The sequence below is a fragment of the Lissotriton vulgaris genome, chromosome 3_1 (genome assembly GCF_964263255.1).
Source record: "Lissotriton vulgaris chromosome 3_1, aLisVul1.2, whole genome shotgun sequence".
Classification (NCBI taxonomy): Eukaryota; Metazoa; Chordata; class Amphibia; order Caudata; family Salamandridae; genus Lissotriton; species Lissotriton vulgaris.
Genome location: NC_141689.1, coordinates 475,699,673 through 475,722,478, shown reverse-complemented (window position 1 = coordinate 475,722,478; position 22,806 = coordinate 475,699,673). Strand labels below are relative to the sequence as shown.

General features: G+C 43.6%; 1 protein-coding gene across 1 annotated transcript in view; it reads right to left on the bottom strand.

Moving 5' to 3' along the window:
* The window catches only part of ERBIN (erbb2 interacting protein), a 710,182-nt gene that overhangs the window by 533,511 nt on the left and 153,865 nt on the right, over positions 1–22,806 (bottom strand). Inside the window, exon 2 of the mRNA XM_086963488.1 lies at positions 15,527–15,625. The gene's annotated coding sequence lies outside the window, so the exon portion shown is untranslated. The remainder of the gene's footprint in view (positions 1–15,526; positions 15,626–22,806) is intronic.

The following is a 22,806-nucleotide window of genomic DNA, read 5'->3' as shown; positions in this document are numbered from 1 at the left end:
CAGGCACGGAGACAAAGTGAAAAAAAATGAGTTCGAGTATTGGAAAAAGGCTCTGCAAGTAAAAATAAATGCACGCACGGAGACAAAGTGAAATAAAGAATGGCAGCCGAAGCAAATACAAACAAGCAGCAATTGGCCACGGCCTGCCTGCGAGGCTCAAAGTGTTAGAAGGCAGGTCTTGGGCAGAGGCAGAGTACTGACTTAGGAATGACTGTGAGGCGCATTGGTGTGAAGCCCATCAAAGGGCTTCTCCTCCCCTAATTAGGTGAGGAGAAGCCGTTTCGGGAAACAAAGTACGGCCGGCCTGCGGCCGGCCATGAATAATTAGGGGAGGAGAAGTCCTTTGATGTGCTGGGCTGGCCCTGAATGCGTGTGCATGTTTAATCACATGGTTCACGTGAACTCCATGAAAACCGCGGGGCTGAAAGCCCTTTGGTTTGACGATGTTTTCGCCACTTGAATTCTCGCTCCGCTCGATGCGCTTGCGCACATCGATAGATCGCGAGACCTAAAAATGACATAATACCCTACCAATCAATACCCCCCTTCTCTAATCCCCTTCCTCCGCCCAGATAAAATAAAAAAAATAACTTGCCGGCCGCCTCCTCTCCTCAGTCCTCTTCCAGGCTTCTGTGCAAGTAGGAAGTACAGAAGCTCCCCATAGCCAATCACATCCTGCAACGTAGCGCTGTGATTGATCTGAGCGCTGAATGGGAGACTGGGCATGTTGTCCACTGAGGCAGTAATACAGCCTGGGTGGAGAACCTGCAAAATGCGCATGACTGTTTGGCTGGCCCAAGACAACCGGCCAAACAGTCATGAGCACTTAGAGAGTGCCACCACTCCTCCCCCTTGTGCTTCCCTGCAAAACTGCCTCAGCACTGAAAAATAAAATAAAAACCTCACGTTATCAGCATTTTATTTTTCCTTTTTTGCAGTGCTGAAAGGCAGTGGAGTGACGCTCTCCACCTTAGCGGAGCAGCCGCCCCTGCTGATTATTCATGCTAATGGAGTCCAAAGCTGCTTCGATTGTAATGTAAATGTAAATGTAAATGTAGGTGTACTTATATAGCGCAACCTGTCACCCAAAGGGCATCCTGGCGCTTGCTTAGGGAACCCGTCCTGGTATTCCCCTGTGAGAGGCCCCGGCAGGGTATCCACAAGGTGAAAGCCAGGCATCCCGCCGCGAGGGGCCGTAGTGGAGATTAAGCAAGCTATTGCCCAGAGTTGCAGAGTGAGACCCCGTGAGTCGAGTAGGCACCGGAGCGAGAATTATCGAGGCCGTGGAATTTTTGAGCCCGAGACCCGCTGAGGCGGGGAATCGAACCCTGGTCCACGGTCGATCCCAGCTTCTGGGTCTGCCGCCTCTAACCACTTGAGCCACACTTCTTGTGCCTGCCAATGAGAGTGAATACTGCGAGCACCAGGATACCCAGCTATTGCATCCACTGCACGAATCTGTGTTTGACCTCATGATCACAGGTTCTAGTCACAAGGGTCCTCTCAGCTATTCATCCTCCACAGGTCGACAGAGATAAAGAACAAATCTTAATTAGAGGACTTCATATGATTGGCAAGCACTCAAGGGAACCCAACTAATATTTTACAACATATGCCAAAACTTTAGAATGACACTCACCCTACAAGTTTACCATCGTCTGGTTAAGGTTAGCAAACTACTGCAATACATGGCTTTTTAGATTTTTTTTCTGTCTATTGGAAAGTGCAACTATAGCAGGTTCGGTACCTGTGTGTTATGAAAACAAGAACACAAACCAATCACATCCAAAGCCAAGGGCTTTAAGGAAAGCTTCAGAAATAACGGTTTATTTGCCTTTGCTAATTAGATCACACCGATGCAATTAGAAATTGGCAATCTATTTTACCGGGCAGAAAATACTTGGCATATTTTTTTAATATCTGAGTTTTCAAACAAATATGGCAGGCATATCTCTATTGCATGGGATACATTCAGTAAGGTATAATGTGTACAAAGCATAGCATATGCGCTGTCATTTATGAGCACGTGAACGTGTGTCTAGAACGTTCTCCAGGTCGTAGGTACCCCGATAGAGTTCTGCTGGTTAAGAATCTTTGCCTGCATAGATCTGACAGGTGAGGCACCGTTCAACAGAGCATAAGGAATAAACAAAACAAAACCGTGTGAAACATTAACCAGGGCCTCTGAGTGGTGGTGGGCCATCATTAATGGTTGACCACCTCAGCAGAGCTCAGGACCGGCAGCCTGAATCATGCATTGTAAATGAATGTCTATGTGGGTAAGTATAATACAGCGGCATTGGGGCAGTGCCCTCTGATGGGTCGATGACAGCCAGAGAGGGCAGTGGAGTTCTGTCTGTGGAGCATATGCTGAGGGTGGGTGCCTCTGCGTGGAGTCTGAAGGGCAGTGAGCAGTGCATCCCAATCATGTGAGAGGAGATGCTTTCTCAAGCCCTTGGTCTCTTCCCATCGAAGGGCGCCCCTCTCCACCTCTTCCCAACGACCATCGATGGATACGATGGAGACACCTGTGGCGGCGCGTCGACCTTCCAATGTCGAGTCACCATGCGTTTCCAGTTTTGAGTCACCATACGTCTCCAGCATCGAGTCGCCATACGTTTCCAGCATCGAGTCGCCACACGTTTCGCGAGCACGGTCTATAAAGCGGGCTACAAGCGGATTCTTTGTTGTCGTGGCTCTCTTTACTGTATACACAGATATATCAGATAGTCGGCATTTTAAATATACTTTCTGCAAAGCAGCTCACCTTTACTACTACAGCCTTATAGCCCACTGTCGAGGGCTATAGCGGTTTATAAAGGCCCTGAACCCAAGTTCTAGGTCTGACCACCCTTCATCCCCCTGAGGATGGAATGTTCCAAATTGAAAAGAGAGCAACAGAAAGCTAAACCTTTGAATGTTAGAGCAGAATGCTTTTATACGCCATTATTAGCCTTAAGCAATTGTCTTCAAAGGAGCTCCCTACATTCCAATGTTCTAATATAGCCTTAGAGCCTGTCGTGGAGGGCTCTACCGGCCATTAAAGGCCTGCTACATTGTGTGTTAAAAACCCAAACCGAAGGAGAGGGCCATTAACAAGGGAGCGGGTCTTTAATGGCCGGTAGAGCCCACTACGGCAGGCTCTAAGGCTATTAGAACATTCCGCGCCTAGAGGGCAAAATGTTATAATTTGTATAAAAATGCTTCAAGGAGCCGGGCTCCGTGAAGCCTTTGTTAAATATTGGAATGTTGATGCTCCGGGCTTCTAACAACCATTAGAAGCCTGGAGCACTCCATTGTGTTTTTTATGGAGCTCTCAACATTCCAATGTTCTAATGAAAGTTATTTCTTCCCAAGAATCAACTATTGCACGGCAGAGTAGCTCTTTATTGGGACAGAAAAAGTATGCTTCACTGATGCAGGGGCTTTGGCTTCTATAAGAATGCAGAAACGGCACCTTGGGAGGAAAATGCTACGCACAGCTGTAAGCAGCTCTTTCGGAATCTCGGTCACAGAACATGTGGAAAAAATGTAATTGTAATTATGGCATTAACTAGTTCTTGCGACCCCAGGGACCAAAGACAGGACTGAACAAAGAGAGATGCATAATTGGTTGCTCTCACGCCTAAAGAGCATTAGCGTGGCACTCATGGATCGATCTGAGACAGCAGACTGACAGCAAGAAAGCGTAACACGAGAACTCTGCTCAACTGCAAAACAGAAGGAGAGAAATTCCTCATGCATAGATGAGGCAGATATGTGTAAAGGCAACTTTTTAAAATTCTAGATATGGAATATATTTGCTATGAAGAGACCCATTCCACAACACTGCTAACAAATATGGATATGTTCCTGCCTCTCAAAAGTACTAGCAAACGGTTTGTGAACACCTGCTGAAATTTCAGGCCATGCTCCAGAACACCCACACTACTGCTCCTGGAAGTATTAATGCAGAAAATCAACCACTCTCATAATTTCCGATTTGGAAAGTCCGAAGTGCAATGCACAAGAGCGAAATTTCAGCACACCTGATTATGTGAATCAGAATTTTGAATTTTCTTTTGCAAATTTCTATTCTTGTTCAATAGGAACTCAACTTTCAAAACCTTTTGCGAATCGAGCTATAACGCGGTTTGACTCATCGACAAAAAAAGACTATTCGACGAGCTCAAAGATTAGTCAATAAAAACTGGCTACAACAGCTGCAATGATATCTTACATGGACCAGGGCTTGAATTCTAGCCGTTAGCTTCAGTGGGCTTTAGTTAAAAAACAAAGTAACACGTCTACGGATACCTGGTCGACATGCCTCCACATCTGCTGCATCACAAACTAATTTTTGTTCCTCATAATAACTTGTTTTTTATATAGCACTTCATAGTGCACTCCTGCCATTTCTACTACTATTCAATTTAATGGTACTCAATTTTGAGGATGGAAGGCTGCATCAGCCCCATTGTCGATCACCTCTCTTTTCAGCGACAAACGCTCAACTTACTGAGCTATCGAGTGTGCCATACAGTGATACAACTTGCTTTAAATAAGATACAAAAGCAAAAGGCAGCAACTAAATCAAACATCAAGAGAGCCATAGGGCAAAGATTAGAGCTTCTGGTGTGTTGTTCATAAAAATATATATGAGAGAGTGAATAAGATGAGAAGGAATGAACTGCTTAAATCTAAAAAGATTACCAAATCTAATAGTGGCAGTTTTAGACTCATCACCACATTTTCTCATAATGCCGGTCAGATTAAGAAAATACTTAAAAAGAACTGGAACATCCTATTATCTGACAACATCATCAAGGCAGACTTACCGCCCAATCCCCTTGTTACCTTTAGAAAGGCAAGATCTCTTAGGGATCACTTAGTTTCTAGTCACTATTCTGCCCCAGAAAGGACCCTCAATATGCCTGTACTTAATGGTTTCTATCCTTGCGGTCGCTGCAAGGCCTGTAAATATAGCAAGCGGACGCTTAGCTATAAGATACCTGGCCTTGCTATTCCCAAAAGAATTAACAACATATATATATATTTCACTCTGCTGCTTGAACGTCCCTCGACCAGCCAACGTTGATGCCGTCGGTAGTAGCAGCCGCTACCTCAATGTTTTGCAGGTACTGGATCCCACCATGTAGAAGGACACAGACGGCACACCAAGAAATCTTGCACAAACCCTTTATTGTGCACTCTTTAACCAAGCCAAAGAGTGCACAATAAAGGGTTTGTGCAAGATTTCTTGGTGTGCCGTCTCTGTGTCCTTCTACATGGTGGGATCCAGTACCTGCAAAAAAAAAAATATATATATATATATATATTTATTTATATATTAACCCCTTGTGTGCTCATGACGAGACCAGGCCGTCATGAGTCACAGTTGAGCTGTGCTCATGGCGGCCTGGTCTTGTCAATGGCGCCGCTCCGCCCACACGCGTTTTACTCCCTGCCTGTGCGGAAAAATTAATGAGTGAGCAGGGTCGTGACGAGACCAGGCCGTCATAAGCACAGCTCCACCGTGACTCATGACGGCCTGGTCTCGTCACGAGCACCGCGCTCACCCCCACCCCACCTCCCGCACCGTGGGGGAATTAGCCCCGCAGGGAAGGTATTGAAGGTGATCAAAAACAAGAAGACTAAATTAAGGGTCCATATGGACTCTTTAAAAATTACTGATGTTTATTGGTCCATTTTATTCATTGTCCGTTTTAATGCAAAATGTGCATTGCCTACTTTCAAAATATCTCATTCACGCGTTTCATCTGTTTTTCCGTCTCTCTATGCGCGGACTCTATCATTTTAAAAAAATGGCTTATTTTTCTCAAGTTTCAAGTTCCAATTGTGTTATGAGCCCTTCCTATTTCTATACTCACATAATCCAGGGGGGGGGAGGGGGGAGGGGGTCCGTCCTTGGCCACGCTGGTGCCAGAGTTCCTAAAAATCCCAGCTCCTACAGCAGGAAGCTCTGTAAAAAGGCTCATAGTTGGGTGTGCTCACGTCAGAGTCACATCCTGCTCAGATCACTAAAGCGTGGAAATGCCTTGAATGCAAAACAAAATTCCTTAGCAAATATTTTCGGCCCCACACACAGTCTCTTTTATCCCACTTAGAAAAAAATGCGAGGTCTTTAGATCACATGCACAGTAGCAAAACGCGTTGTAGGTTTAGTTTTAAGCAGCAGACAACTTGATGCAACACATGGGGCGGGCTCAGGGCCAGATTTCGGGGCTGCATTCGGAAGGGTGGTCCGCACATGCAGAGGAAACTGAAGAGAGGCTTTGGGGCCGGGCCAGCCCACACAACAGAGGCTTCAGACTGGGCCTTCACAAGTTACATGATGAAATGACAACCTGCAAGACAAAGGTGGCTGCCAGGGGCATAAGGCAGACCCTGCGGAGCCTTCAAGGGCCCCTCATCCTTCAAAGCCCCCCCCCCCCCATCCTTCAGCTTCAGGTCAATACATATCTGTGATAGGAGGTAATCTAGGCCCCATCCTCACTTACGGCGGGGACTCCAGCGGTTTTACTAGTCTAGTGCCATTAAGCAACTACTGGACTATAACCTCTTTATAACTGAATAGTGGATACCAGTTATGGACTATGTCGTTTTCTTACAAATGGTAATATATTCTGGTCAGTATAACTATTTTACTTCTAGCTCTGATTGAATGCCATTGCAAGTACTACTAATTACTGCTATTAGCGGGTCTTATTTGTGATAGCAATACTGTCTCAGTTCAGGGCTTTAAGTGGGCCGGTTCTTCTCGGTGCTGAGCACCGGCAGTTTTTCAAAGGGGGCCTCGAAACAGGTCTCTATCGGGTTTTTGTCTTATCAGTGTGTTGTGCCCTGTCACAGGTGGGCCTTTTCTTTGCGGACTGCAGTGACAGCAGGCCATCGATGTGCGCTGCTCACTTCTCACTAGTGTGGGCGCCCTCACACTGCTTACTGCTCATTAGTGGAGAAGTTACGGCACGACCTAATGAGAGGTGAGCAATGTAGGGGAAGGGAAATCCTTTAGAGAGTGGAAGATTTTTCAATATTATATACAAGCCAAAGTTGCCGCTTATTTATCTTATGCAATTAACAATTATTGATAACGCCAATAGTCTTGACTTCTTGTAGGTATGATGTTACTTGTTGTATCATATCTGGTTGTAATGACAGAAACAGCAAAATACAGGGATGCTAAGATTTTTAGCTTATGCATTTTAAGCCACGCCCCTGATTATATTGACCACGCCTCTTTGAGACCCCTCAGTTTTTTCATCCCTCTTAAAGCCCTGTCGCAGTTCACAATACATGTTGCTCTCCTTCTACCAACACACAGATTAATATATTAGTCAAGGTTCGGATGTATTAACATTTAATCTGAGATGCAGCATTTATGGTTTATCGCCCATAAAAGGTTGCGAAGCCCCATAGCAGGCATTCAATCTTTATCATCATAACGGGCCAAAAAAAAGAAATGATTTCGTTACACTTACTACATTATTGTGTTTCAGTTTTAGGGAATCACAGCAGTCCGCCACCAAAGTATGCACTGACAGTTCATGCAATACCAAAATCATATAAATGTTCATTTTATGGAAGCGAATAGAAACTGGGTTTTGTGAGAATCAAAGAGAAATAGTAGCCTTTCAGCTTGGCGCAACAGAGGCTGACGGAAGTTGTAATTATCCCTACAGGGAGAGAAAATAAAATGTAAACAGAAGTTAACACAACCCGGCCAGCGTGGAGAGTTTGGCTTAGTCCTATAAAAGTATGGCATATGCCTGAATATTAAAAGGACTTGAATGGCATTTGCAGCACTGCATTGTTCGACAGCTATGGATGGAAATTTAAAATGGACATGAACTTCTATCCAAATCTTGTGAAAGGTACCACGGTGCCAGATTGTCGCCTGCTTGTTGGAATTTCAGTTTTGAATGTTTAGCACTTTGGTGAAGCTTGATAGCGCAGTTGTAAACAAGACCAACTGTTGCCATCATTCAACATATGCATAGAGAGGGCTTCGGCCTCTTCCAGAAGAGTAATTTGTCTCTCTTCTCACGCTATTGGTTGTTTGTGGGACATTCCACCTCTTGTTCAGTGCTTAAATTGCAATGCGGGAGGAGCTATTTTTCATTTCAAAACTACACTGAACCTTCACACATCACATTTCAAGGCTTAGTGGGCCCTTGGATGCTATTAAGAGGGGAATAGACAGAGGAAGAGAGAGGCAGGGGTTGGTGCTCAGGATGGGGATATAGGGGCGGGGGGTCTGGCTTCTTGGGGGGGTCAGGTGGCAGATGACTGGTCCTCCCCTTCAGTGGCAGTTGCCAATCTGGGTTGGAGTGATGAGGAGGAGGTGGAGCGGGAGAGGGGTACAGTCAATTCTTATAGACCTACAGCGCTTTGTGGGTTCTCCAGTTCTATAAGGCAGTTTCCTTTGAAAGTTTACGGCAGGTTGGTCAAGGTGTGCCTTAGCAGGGGCCATCTGATGCAGCAGGGGCTGAACGTCCACTGCGTAGGCCCCGCCAGTGAGTAGTGCGAGATCTCTGGTTTCCACACGGCCTGAATCGAGGCACCCGTGGACGGAGGTGGGAGATGGTTATGATGTGTCAGGTTCCAGAATGTCTCTGGGGAGGGATGATATCAGCACACTGGGTCTTCTTTTTTCTTTGTTACATGTCATTATAACAGGAAGGAAGACATCAGGCTACTCTTACTAGGTTTTACATGTGATTTAGACTGGGTTACGATGGCCCGAGAGTGCGCCCCTTGGCAGCCAACTTGAAATCAGCCAGTGAACACAGACAAGTAGTGAGAAACAAATTGCCCAAGGAGATTAGTGGGCAGGATGGCGGGCCCCTCTGTTGACTTGCCTATGGAACACCTAATAGCGTCTCCGATTGGGGTCGTTCCCAAAAAAGAACAGGGACACTTTAGGTTGATTCAAAATCTTTCTTAGACAGAAGGACTGTCAGTCAATGATTTCATATCTGTAGAACAAGTTTCGGTGACACTCCTCTGTGGATGTGGGACTAGCTTTAGTGGAAAGAGTGTGCTGTGCGCTTATGGCTAAGAGTGACATTAAGTTGGCTTTCGGTTGATTGCCGGTACACCCTGCTGACTTTCACCTACTGAGCATTCAATTTGAGGGCAGATGGTAGGTGGACAAATCGCTTCCAATGGGTTGCGCCATCTCCTGTGCTCTCTAAGTACTTCAGCTCATTTTTGCAGTGGCTTTTCATATTGTACACAGGGCATGAGCATATAACACATTACCTGGACGACAACATCTTTATGGGGAAACCTGGTTCTGCAGACTGCCAGCGCAAGCTGGTAAGTTTTCCAAGAACTCATGGCTGACCCAGGTGTGCCACTGGCACTGGAGAAGACGGTAGGACCCAGCACGGTCTTGTCTTTTCTGGGTATTGAGATTGACTAAAGGGCTCTGGAAGTCAGATTGCCAGTAAAGAAAAAACAATGCAGAGGCTCCTGGATGCAATGTTCGAAAAAACAAAAGTCACAGTAAAAGAGGTGCAGGTCCTGTAGGGCCACTGGAAGTTTGCGTGCAGAGTGATGAGAGCGGGGAAGACATTTTGTAGGAGGTTGGGCTGGTCACCCTCTGGCTTGCCATTACCACAACTTCGTTTCAGGCTGTCAACAGGTGTCAAAATCCTCCAGATGCAGCAAGCCTTTAATGGGATTCCTGTAGCAGTACTGACAGACAGATTGGGAAGCTCAGATCTTTTCGGATGCGGCATGTGGTTCTGGAATTTACTGGCAAGGACATAAGTGTGCCGAAGACTGGCCGCTGGAATGCAAGGAAGGTGGACGCAGCCTTGTATTCCTAGAATGTTTTTCTTTGGCAGTGGCACTATGGTGTGAGCAGTTGCCCCACAGGAGAGTTCTCTTCAGAGTTGGCATGTCAGAAGTTCAGATGGTTAATAGGTAGTCAGTGCAGGAAACACAGATGTGGAAGATGCTGCAGGTTTTTTTTTAAATGCCAAAACTTGCCAGGCATGTACCAGGTATGGACAATGACATTGACAATTCTTTGTCTCAATCACAGTGGGAGAAGTTCCATGGGCTGGCCAGGCTGGGGGACAGAGTCAAGACCCCAATGCCTCAAGATCTTTGGTCCGTTGGAGAGAGAAGATGCTTTGGCTGGTAGCTGATTCTCTAGCAATCTCTACGAGGACAGTTTATGCCAAGGTCTGGTCTGAGTGGAGGGGGCAGGAGGAGGTCAGAGGCATGGGTAGGATAGAGGATGTAATTTAATTTATAAAGTCCCTCATAGAAAAAGGCCAGTCAAGGGTGACAATTTCTGGCAAATGTCAGTGGGGTCATGCTCCCTCCGCTGGCGAGCTTGGGAGGAACATTTTAGAAGGCTGGTCTAGGAAAGCGGGTTGTGTGACCCAAAAGAAGGCCTTTGGCATTGGATATTTTCAGTGGCGTGCTTAAAATTCTTCCAAAAATTCCAGTGGGGTGGAGACTGTGTTCTCAGCCTGTAGGTCATGAATGTTTTTCAGGTCTCTGAGCTGTTATGGTGCAGAGGGAGCAGGGGACTCCTCTGGGAGGAGGTTGGTCAGTATGAGGAAGGCCTGCGTGTCTGGTTGCACAAACCTAAGATCGAACAAAAGACTGAGGGTAGGTGCATTCTTCTTAGGAAATATTCGGTAGCTAAACTTTGGAAGTTCACTGGGGGCAGCATTTTGTCCTCGGACAGTCATGGGAAAGAGTTTTTCAGCATGAGGGCTGTAAACCACTTACGTACTTTCAACTGTTGGCTATAATGCACTGGCTCTTATTGGCTTGGATGCACGCGGTTTTGGAACCCACTCTTTTAGGATAAGTATGGCTACAAAAATGGGTGGGCGTAATTGGCGTCGGGGGCCATAATGGATCTGAAGAGATGGTTGTCCAATTGCTGTGAGAAGTATGTTGGATGGGCTCGATAAGTAATTGTACATGTTGTCAACTTATGTTTCCATTACAAGTTCTATTTCCGGGCCTCATGCTGCAGGTCTGAATAATTGGATTACGCCCCACTTCTTCTTTAAGTGGGCAGAACATCATGCAAGGTCCAGCAGTCACAGGGCGAATTTCGTTTTAATATTGCTATATTTTCCATCAGTTGGTACAGGAAAGGGGGGATGAGATGGAGGGAGCTTCTTCACGGTTTGAACAGACTTCAAACCGTAAGTGTCCTGATATACTCCTGATACACTTTAGTGAGAATGATTTAGTGCTTTAAAAAGATTTGGCATTGATAAAATCCAAGAAGGAGGACTTGAGGGAGATTCAAAGGTTGTGGGCTGTGAGTTTTAAGTTTGCACCAAAAATGGTTTGGGGTGCGACTGTCAGACAGGGTCATGAGGAAGCTGAACAAAGAAATGTGCTCATTTTGAAGGGGCCTCGGCCTGGGCAGTCGAGCATTCGGATCTTCGTTATGAGGACGTGGAATTCTTTTGAGGAGATGGGGTGCATTTCTCCTTCATGAAATTAAATTAAATAAACGCATAAAGCACAAACAGTTGCCCAAAGCTGTCAACGTGCTGATAGCGGTTAGTCTTAGAAAGAAGGAAAGTCAGAAGAATATATAAGGCCTGAGAACTCCTGTTAAAGAGTAATAAGCCAAGTTTTGAATGTCTTACGAAATGGAAGAATGAGTTGGAGAACTGGAGATGGAATAAGGAAGGTGTGATTGACAAGTAACAACCTAGGCAATTTGACGGTACAGATCACATATAGATCAAAAAAGATGTAGGACCATCATTTTTTCCCGCGCTTGCCGTTCATCGAGACGTGTCTACCCGCCACCGGACATAGGGAGCCTTGCCGATCAGTTTCAGGCAGGGAGATCTTTTAAACTTTATTCTCAACACATCTAAGGACCAACATCCTTTTACACCTGAAACCTGAAAAAGACAAGCATCCTTCTTCTTTTTAGGTTATCAGACCTCTACGAAAAATGCACCAACAATAGACCAGCTATCAATTTGGAATCTATTGACAAAATCCAAAGAAAACTAGATATAGTCTAGGAGAAATACCCAAGAACGAATTTTATCCAATCATAAAAGGGTTCCGGTTGGCGGGATTAACTACCTAATCATCAAAACAATCAGTCTAAATCTATTTGCCATCAAAAGAATTCAAACGAGAGAACGAAAATTTATCTTTAAACAACTCTTTGATAAAATGAACCATTAATATTGTGTGGCTGCTCCAGGAAGAAGGCGCTGGCCGCCGAAACGCGCGTAGAGACCGAATTTTCATGCCACTTACCCCTACATTTTTTAAAAACTGTTTGTGAATTAACAATGTGTAATTGTCAACTATATAATGTGATTTTTTAACTGTCATTCGATGTCATATAAATGACTTTTTATTTATTGTGTTAATTGTTTAATAAAAACTTGTGTTTTAGCCAGCTGTAGTTTACTTCTACATCTTTTTTGATCTATATGTGATCTGTACCGTCAAATTGCCTAGGTTGTTACTTGTCAATCATGCGTATGTCCCTGGCCTAGGAATTGTAAAATTCGTTAATTCAGGGGGTCCTTGTTATATACACACCGATGGAATAAGGAAGGCAATCCCAAAGCTTGGATGTGGCCATTGAAAAAGCTCTACCACCCTATCTCGATTTACGATACTTAGGAACAGTTAAAAGATTTCTGCCTGATGATCACAGCTGTCTGGGGGAGTATATGGTAGGAACATGTTTTTGGGCCATCCAGCTCTGATGCTATGGCGAGCCTTGTGAACAATACAAAAAGCCTTAAAAATAACTTGCTTGTTCACAGGCAGCCAGTGGAGCTATAATCCCCGCTGAGACCGATTAGAATTTGGAAACAACAAGAAAGTGGCCATTCTTAATAAAGTAGCATTTTTGACACAAACCTGATGTCAGTGGTCTGTGCTGCTACCCTCTTCCTCAAGGGAGATTTGGGGGGCAACCGACCAGAGAGACGTCTGTCCCCATGGTTTTTGGTGGAGGTAGAGCAGTCTGACAACTGCTCAGTGTTTGGGCGGTTTTTGGGCAACACAAGTAGCTCATGGGTATATATACTGCCATTTTGAGGTGCCAGCCACCATTTTGTTTTGGTGACACAGTGACTGGCTACTGGTGTTAGCTTTTTGCCCCACCCACCATCCCCTATAATTAGGCTTTTTGGGTTTAGTTGTTTTTGTTTCCTTGCATCATTGGGGTTGGGCCAGCTTTGTTGCATACTGGTGTGCAAAGGGGGCTCATTTTTTAAGGGTGTCATTTTGAAGCAGGTGCATAGGTGGATGGCAGAGAAGTTGCTGTGGTTTACCGAAGTTTATTGTTGTTGTCACTGCAATTCAGGCTGAAAGAAAATGGGGAGTAGGCAAGTTCACTTCTGGACAAGCCAGGAAGTTTAAAGTTCTGAAGGAAGTTTAATGGGTTAAGCGGTTAACAGATGTAGGAAAGAGGGAAGGGATTTAAGAGGTCTCAGTGGCAGCTGACCAACTCTTGAGTAGGTACAACATTGCTGAATTAAGTTGTGGGGGAGGATAAATATTTTAGGGGTGGAGTAGATTAACATAGGTGAGTAAATTTGTATAACGACATTTTAGTTTTAGAAGGCTAAGGTTGTTTTCTTATGTGCACCTGTTTCAATAAAGCAGCCACTTCCACACAAACCTGGTGTCAGTGGTCTGTGCTGCTCCCCTCTTTCCCAAACATATGACATACCCGAGTTTTCTGGTCCAGTCTCATGCTCCGTATGCTTATAATATAATCAGCAATCAGCAAGTCTGTGCCGTGTACTGTTTAGTCTCTAAAAATACATTCGGAATACATTTCTTCCATATGGTTCTTTAAATCTAAACACTAAGAAATGGGTGACGTACTTGCATAATTAAAGCTGTAGCTGGGGTGAAATGCGTTGCCTCGGACAACAGTTGTCCATCATTTAAGCAGGCCACAGACTGTCTGTCAATCACTCCTCTGGTCACGCCCTGGACGTGAAGCACCATTCCTCTGCTGAGCAGGCCTGCGCCCCGGGCGGTTTCGGTCACCCGCCCCTCCTCCCCGTGACTTCACCACTTTCCGAGCTCGCTGTATACTTGGGGACATTTTTCCACTTTCAGAGGCACTGGGAGCAGGACATAAGCTGAGAGTCCGGAAATAAATACCTTGAGTCATCCTTTCCCCGCGGAGCGCTTGCAGCCTGTCTCATTATTACAGCAGCAGCACAATTACTGCTTTCGATCCGGAGCTGGGAGCCGGAGAGTTTGAGGCTGAGGCGAACGCATTCAGCAATTAACTCACTTAAGCGAAACCGTTACGAGAGCAGGAAGTGCACACTGCGGGTGAAGGCGTCACCAGACACGGCGTCTCATGATGTTGCGTCACGCCCAGGTGACTACTTGACCTTTCCTGACAACAGGCATCTCCTTTTCAAAGACACTGCCCTTTTAATCACCGCAGAAACTCTGCCCCGTAGAAGCACATTTTAAAGCAGACACAACCACCAAAAAACAACAGGTGGATGGATATAAGTCTTCATCAAAGTGACAAATCACCACCACCTACATATATCCGTGAATCCCAATTCACAGAAATAACAAGGGTCACCAAGGGTAGAAAGCAGCTTGCAAGTGAATAACAAATCCATAGGTATTCCCTCAAAACAATGGAGTGGGCACGAAATTAAAAGAGGGCTTAAAAAAACATGAATAATGTACAAAAAATGGTCAGTAATAGAACAAAAAAAAAAAAAAACACTGGCACTTTATTTCAGCACATCAGTACATACAAAAAAAATACATTTTATGGCTGGACGGGCAAGTTTTGCTTAAGGAGGGTTCCTAAAATTGCATGGCTATTTTAATCACAGATCTCCTCTAGCCGCTACTGCGCGGTAGAGGTGCCATTAATTATTCCTCTATTTCTTACTAGTCTACACTTGTTTCCAGGTGACCCTTGGCCACAGCCATTACTTGCATTGTCATATGTAATGAGAAATCAAGATAATGCGCAGCTCATTTGGTGCCATGATTTGACTTTACTCAGCGTCAACAATCACTAGGAATTGAGTCTGAAAATATATCCAATATTTTTGTAGCGAACAAACATTGACAGTCTATAGTCATCAGACGCGACAAGTCTCCTCCTAACAAGATTATTCCGAATTATTACAGTGCATTGCCAATATGCAAGCCATTCGCTAAACTTCAGATAAGCACAACTTTTCTTTTTAGTCAAATGCTCGCTAAAAGAAGACACTTTAGTTAACCCCTTCGATGCTGATGACGGCCCCCAGCTGTCATGCATCATGGTGGGCGTGTGCTGATGACGGCTAGGGGCCGTTATGAACCTGCCCACTTCAAAAAACGCCGCACAGGCGCAGAATCGCGGCCGCACCCAAGTGGTTAAAATTTATTTGATCAAATCACACAAAATATGATAATAGAATTGCTATTGTGCAGGAAGCTGCCACATACAATAGATACTGATTTTTACTGACTAGGTCTCAAATATTTTATAAACAGCAATTATTCTACATACCCGGTATCCCAGGCAGTCCCTTTTCCTTATCCAGGTCTCAGCCTGGGATCTCCCGATCACCAGGTTGCGGACTGTACTTGTTAAAAACCATTCACCTCACTAAAATAAAAGATACAGAAAAGCTTTTTAAAACATGTTTTCAACATAGTAATTCCATATTTAAACAAACAGAGAAATGCAAAAGTCTTTTCATATAATCGTGAACTTTAAGACAAAAAAATCTATCTTAGACTAGTTCAACAACTCACCATAGAAAATATATTTTTTTTTAAACAGTATCTGAGTTCACGTCTTTTTCTTTCTACTCTCTCAGACTCGAAAACTGGGGCACGGTGACATCATGCATACCTATTCGTTGTTGATGAAATGTACGGTTCTTAGGCCTTGCATTCTAAAATGTTGAAGTAAACTTTATCTAAGACAGCTTTCTACTGGCCTGGAATGGCTAGGAAAAAGATTTGCTCTTGTGACTGTAAATTTATTTTATTTTGCAATGACAATTTGAGCTTAAACAAAAAATACTCAAATTGAAACATAACCCAATATACCTCGACACATCTTGTTATGAATCACATTTTTTGTTAAAAACTTTATATACTGGAGACAGAGATAGTTCTCCATACAACATGAGTGCCAGGATTTACACATGAGTTGGGTCTTTCACTGCATCAATGTGGATATTTGAGCCATTTCCATTCTTTTTTCAATATGAGGTCTATTCTAACGCTGAATTTATACTAATCCAAGGAGGCGATTTCCACGGTAAGGAAGATAATACATGTGTTCCTAAACTGAGCATCTGATAATGAAGCAGGGTTTTATGATTATTGTAGGGAGTTTATAGATTGAATGGATAATCTATACAAACACAACTGTTGACGTTGCAAACCACTGAGACAAAAATATAAAAGTGAAGTTGGTTAACTGCAAAAAAATAAAAATAATAATATATGTAGTTTTTTAAACTGCAAAAATAATACTAAGACAACTGATGTAGAAGTAGGGTACACATCCAGCCTTTCTGTAATATAAAGAGGCATGGGTTACACTTTGGGAAGGAAATACATTCTGTGAGAAATTCCATCTATCATAATAAAAATGCCATATTTGTTTATTAACTGATTTGATCTGACCTCTGCTTGGGTCTGCAGAACAGGATTCAGCCATGACACACTCTAAACTGGTATAGTTTTACTTTCGATGAAGCTACAGCTATGGCAGTTTGCTAAATTATGGACAGTGTTCAATAGTTAGTACCCTTCTTACCCCACGTTTGACTATAAATGTACTTGCGAGTACAGTTACATAGCTGGATTTCAACAGATTGGTAAAGTATTATTAATTTTCACATACGAGAAGTGTCTGTGTGATTTAGTAAGTCACAAATATCCTGTCAGCAGATTTCTTCCAGGAGTCAAAAATATAATTAAAATCGTAAAAGTCAAGTTTCTTAATGGTGGGTAAAGCGGATTTCTGTTCTTCAACCTCAGTAGTGGGAGTTTACAACTTCACAAACTATAGGAGAAGAACTATTTGACAAGAGATGGTGAAGGGGTCAAGGTGGTTATTAATGGACCTGCCCCTTGAAAAGGCCAGCCAAGCAAAGAATATAAGTTAGACACTACAGAAATCAACAGTGAAAGTTTCTGTCACAGGCAAATCACGAATGATGTGCTTTTGAAGGGAAACTGGAATTTCTCTGGAGATGTTTATTTTATTTCGTAGAGTCCTTTTGCATTTTCAAAATTTTCAGAAGTCGCTAGGTACTGGCATCTTGCACACAGCTGCTCAGAACACTTTCTGTACCTGTGGAAGAACAGAAGAAGGGCTGCACCTGCGGTTTGAAACCTGAAGGGCTGCACCTGCTCTGACTTGTACCCAGGATAAAGAAGTGGACTCCAAGTGTCAGTTCGCTGACATGTGACACTACAGGGACACAACAAGCTGCAAAAGCTTTTTTCCAGGAGTGACCAGCTGAAACTGGAAGTGGACGGGCACCTCGAGTTGCCCTTCCTGGAGTGTATTCTGACCCCCAAGCAACGCCCCAGAGGTTCTGGGAGTGTTCGTAGTGTCCTGAAGGACTTTTGGAATCTCTGGAAAAAATGTATTTAGAAAAACATTTAACTTTTAGACTTCCAGAGGACCAGGGCCTTCACCAAATTTAATTCACCCATAACACAATCTCACAGGGCAAGAAAATCAAGTTGGTCCCCCAATTAGCTTTTTGCCTCTCGAAAAAACCTGTGCAGCAAACCCTAGTGCTAAGCCTATCCAACTTCATGTGACCTTCGTGGAGACAGTTTGCAGCCCTGCCCCGTTAGATGATTCTAAGCTCCAAAAAAGAAATTACATTAGAATGTAGAAATTCTGACCAGGCGAAGGCGCTAAAAGTATTTGGCCGATGGGAGGACTTCCTGGACATGAAATTCGAACTGTTCCCACTCTGAGCTTTTCCCACACCAAATAACAGATACAGGAGGATCTTGTCCAAAGGCTATCCTGCTTCAAAAGGACTTTCTCGGATACAGTTTATAACCTCGCCCCACATTTCAGAGACTAAGGGGGTGATTACATCTTTGGCGGTGCGTGGAGGCACCCCACCGTCCGCACTGCCAAAGTCGACAGCCGGCCACCCGCCAGTTTAGAAGTCTTTTCCTGGTCTGGCGCATGGTCCCTTGGCCAATGGCGTACCAGCATTTAAATGGCTCTCCTGCAAAGTACATAGAGGCCACCCCCCCTACTCAAGACCCAGTCAGGAGCACTCAGCAGTCGTACGTGCACAGTGTTGCAGGGGGCGCCCTGGAGCTCAGGGGCCCCAGCAACGCGTGGGCTGTGTGGGCTATTGTTACCCCACTCCCTTCGGCGTTCCCATGCAGGTGCCTTTGAAAAAGGCACCAGCATGGGACCGCCAAAGCAAGTTCCAACATGGCATGGACTGTTTAGTCCATGCTGTGCAGGAACTGGTCGTGCATTCACACAGGGGTGCACGCCATCTGCCCCTGTGCATGCATCCCAGTGTACATGGGCAACAGGGGGCCCTAAAAGGCCCCAGTTGTTTCCCCGCTGCCAGCCTTTTGTGGGCTCACTACCATGAAAAGCCTGGCAGTAGGGAAACTCAGATATGCTTGCCGGTGCCGCAGCCGCACCGCCAACCATACTGGCTCCAGATTGATCCCGAGAAGATTTCTGAACTGCCTAGAAGTTTCTAAGTGTGAATGCATAATCCTTCCATGGGGCAAACCTCATCCATGTATCTGATCACAAGATCTTGAGATTATTTTTCATTGGTGAGATTTTAATTATGGCTGGTCTCATTTATTATGACCCAGACCACTGGAAGTATGTGGCAGTGGGAGACCAAATTATGTAGCAAGGCTGACTAAATAATGCAGTCTGAAAGAGCGTATGATGCAGCATTTAGGAGCAGTTCTGCATTATTTTCTATTTTGTCATCTTAACACTACGATGCAAAAATGATCCCAACACTACCATAAACCAACACTACCATAAAGATGCATCTCTTTCCACGAGTACCTTGCCCTGCAGCATAGTGCACTGCAAGACATGTATATAATGCGCACGTTTGTTAAGAAAGCACTATAAGATTCCAGACATCAAACCTTAAAAAGAGAAGCAATAGCTTTAAAAATTTCTCTCAGAGTCCCCTTGAAAGAACTTGTTTTCAAAACAGCGATGATCCTGGAACATGAATTTGCATGAATGGTGATGGAAAAGATTTTCATGAAAAAGAAGCAAGCAGGTTACATTAATGTGTCCGTTTTTTTTATGCTACAGGCAAAAGCCACTCCCAAGTTCATCAACCGGGGACAACAATACTGTCTGGGCAGAAGTTTCACCTCATTAGAACAAGTTTGATACCCGAATAGAGCTAGGAGAAAAAGAAAGGTTAACAGTTAACATCGCTAAGTGTCTACTTTACATCTGCTACATTTCATTTTCATCCAGCTTTTTTGTTTGATGAAATGCAGAGGAGGGTGAAATATGTGACAAATGAAGCAAACCTACAAAAAATGCAGAAAAGCTGCTGTTACATAACTGCATTTTGTCCTTGGCCATATTTAGAACGATTAATTCTCATTGGTGTGAGGTTTCTTTTTATATTTTGTTTCATTAAGTTATCTGCGGTTACTAAAATGTAACTAATATTTTCCTTTCTGATTTTTTTATATTTATATTGAATGGCTTCCCGTTGGTACTACAGTTATATTTTGGAACATTATTTTTGATCATTAACTTTTTTTAGATTCATATTGAGATGTATTGTTTTACATTTATTTTTCAGGTTGTATTTTTCGTTATTTTTTGTTTTTCAATTCATTTTGAATGTCTTTTGCAATTATTGTCCCTACTGCTGCTTTTCAATTGCTAGTAACATTTGAAGCTTTACTCGCAGTTAACGTGTGTAATACCTCTCTCATTACATTTTAATCTTTTATTTAAACACCATAAGGGCGTTTGCCGTTACTGTATTGTTGCGAGGCTTGGTTTGAGATGAAAAGGGACCTCAAAGCGACAATATGTAGTTTAATATGGCTGATAGGGCCAAGATAAATGGAGAAACCCAGGGTTGGTCTCACTAAAGTCAGTGGGTCGTTGCCAAACCATCGGGTTTCTAATAGAACTGACCCCAAGAGCATATTGCAGATACTTTTGAGGAGAGTGACTGAACTTAAAAGCTGCGACAAGACTCGGAGTTGGACTGAAAAGGGGAATACCATATACACCAACTGCAGTGTCTGCTGCTAATCCAGGAACAATTACAGACTAACATATAACGGACTTACCTATCCACCACTTAAAATGTACTTGCATGTTTCACTATACTAATTAAACACTAATCCTCTATGGGTCCCAGAGTAGCGTGCTACTCAGCGAAAAAGCGCTTTGGCGTCTCGTCAGGGGTAGTAAGCGCTATATAAATTCAATTACAATACAATACAATACAAATAAAAATCCATGCCACCACATATCTGAATGTATACGGTAAATATACAAGTATATGATGGCTCATACACTATGGGCACTGAGGGCCTTCCGGGCCCAAGAGACCAGCTTCATCAAGGCACTTAAATTCCCGAGGGATGGAATCACTGGACAGACAGAGACTCTGGAAATGTTCCTGTTGCTTCAAGGGCCCTTTGTAAGCAAGGTTTTTTCTTTAGTTGGCTAAGGGATCGGGGCTTCCTACCCTAAAGATGTTCCAAGTTGTAAGATCAATTTTGCATTATTAAACTAAACTTCGAATTTGATTTTGAAGGCCCACAGTGATCCACTTTTACAGTAGGGATTAGATATTCCTTTAGAGCGGTCTTGCTGCCCACCAGTTAGTACACCACACACACACATCCTGTTACTACAAAAGTTGCACTTTGTTTTGTTACATATGCTCTCACTTCCCTCATCCCTACCTACTACTTCCTACAAAGAACCTAACCTCGGAGAGTCAGGATGTGGTCGGAAAGCCCCTGATAGCACTCAGAATCATAAGGAGTCTTTAGGCTGGAGCTTTAAGACACAAAAGCCTGCATCCATTCCAGGCATTATCCGGCACCTTGTATGACAAGAACCCGACCTTTGGGGAACAGCAAAAAGACCGGTCTGATCTACACTACAATTTGAGGTCGGTCAAATTTACATAAACTCCACCTAATCTATTTTTATATAGTTTTAGAAATATTCTATTATATGATTTTAACTTTTACAATTACATCCAGTTGTGCTAAAATTACAGCTATAGGCTGGCATGGGTTAAACTACTGCAGATTTTAAAATATGATGACAATATTGTAGCATGGATTGATGGCATCATCATAATTCTATGCTGAGATCTCTTGCACAAAAAGGAAACTTGTTTTGAAGAAAAAAATTCTTTCATTTAGAAAATATAGCTTCTCAGATTAAAGAGGATTTCTCTCCCTTGGCCTCAGGTTGTTGTTTTTACATATAAGCTCGATGGGCACAGGGCTTGGTTTCAACACCATAAACTGTTAAGTGCGTGCGGCCAGGAGGGGTTTTGGAGAAGAGTTTTCCGCAGAAAAACGTTATGGTCGTAAACGAGCTAAAATTAGATATTATTATTAATTTTTAATAAAGAACATACTTAGGACATGGATATTACTGTACTTAAACAGCAAGGTACGTGTTACATGTCCCACTCAGGATCCCTCAGAGGTGATTTTAAATTTAATTTAAAAAGGAAAGACTGCCATGGTCTTCTTTATCAAAAGAAGTTGGAATGCTTGTGGAGAAGGAGGACTGCTGACTAGAAAAAAAATTCTGTAATGTTTAGCTGCTCTCGCAATGCTATTCAGTTAATCATCCAAGGAGGAATCCAACCCTCAAGATTATTCCTGGCAGGGATACAGGCCATATGGACCCTGACTGCGCAAACATCCTCTCACTTCTTGTAAAGGTCTCTACTCGTGGAGCAGAAAATACTTGAAGAAAGGAGGCTTGACAAAACTTAGGAAACGTTTATAACTATGATGATGACTAGAGTTCAAAAACGATAAGGCACAACAAACATCAGATGAAAATCAAGAACCAAAAAATAGATCTGCTAATCTAAGTCAGAAATCCAACTCATTCTCCGCTCTGCCAACTCCCACAGTGCCACCAGGTGTCACACGATATTGCAACTCTTCCCATGATCCCATGGTCTTCCGGCAAGGGGCCAATATCGCTGGGGGAGCAGAAGGTGAGATGGACACCCTGCACAGAGAAGGTTTCCATCTCATGTTGGGGTTCTGCAGCCTAAAGTCCAAAAATGGTTTTGCTAACTCCCCAGAACATGGGGTGGGGTCAAAAGCCTTTTTTGTTATTTTCAAGAACGAGAAGCTTTTTAGATCATCTAAATCACTCCCCCACTCCAACAGCCTGCCCCTCCCTCTATGGCTGCTTAGGGAGTAACATGGTGAAAGCCCCACTCCCCCAAATCCCTGTCCATTGCACTGTAACTTCACAAGTTCTCTCATTTTTAAATAATTGGCTTAACAGCCAAACCTTTTTACTTTTATGGAATCCTTCACACAATTGTAACCAATTTACAAATGTGCCAGAAACGCTGGATTAGAACACTATGCATAAAATAAACTGGTTACTTTTTCCTCAAGTACTTCACCTCCACTTAACAAAACAAAACAAAAAAATCTGGATTATAAGTAACGCCAGCGTTAAAGGTGCTCGTACTATTATTAGTTTTATCGGGTTCACTCATGGAGCTTCAAAGAGGAGAGGGGATAAGTATGGAAGCTGGTATT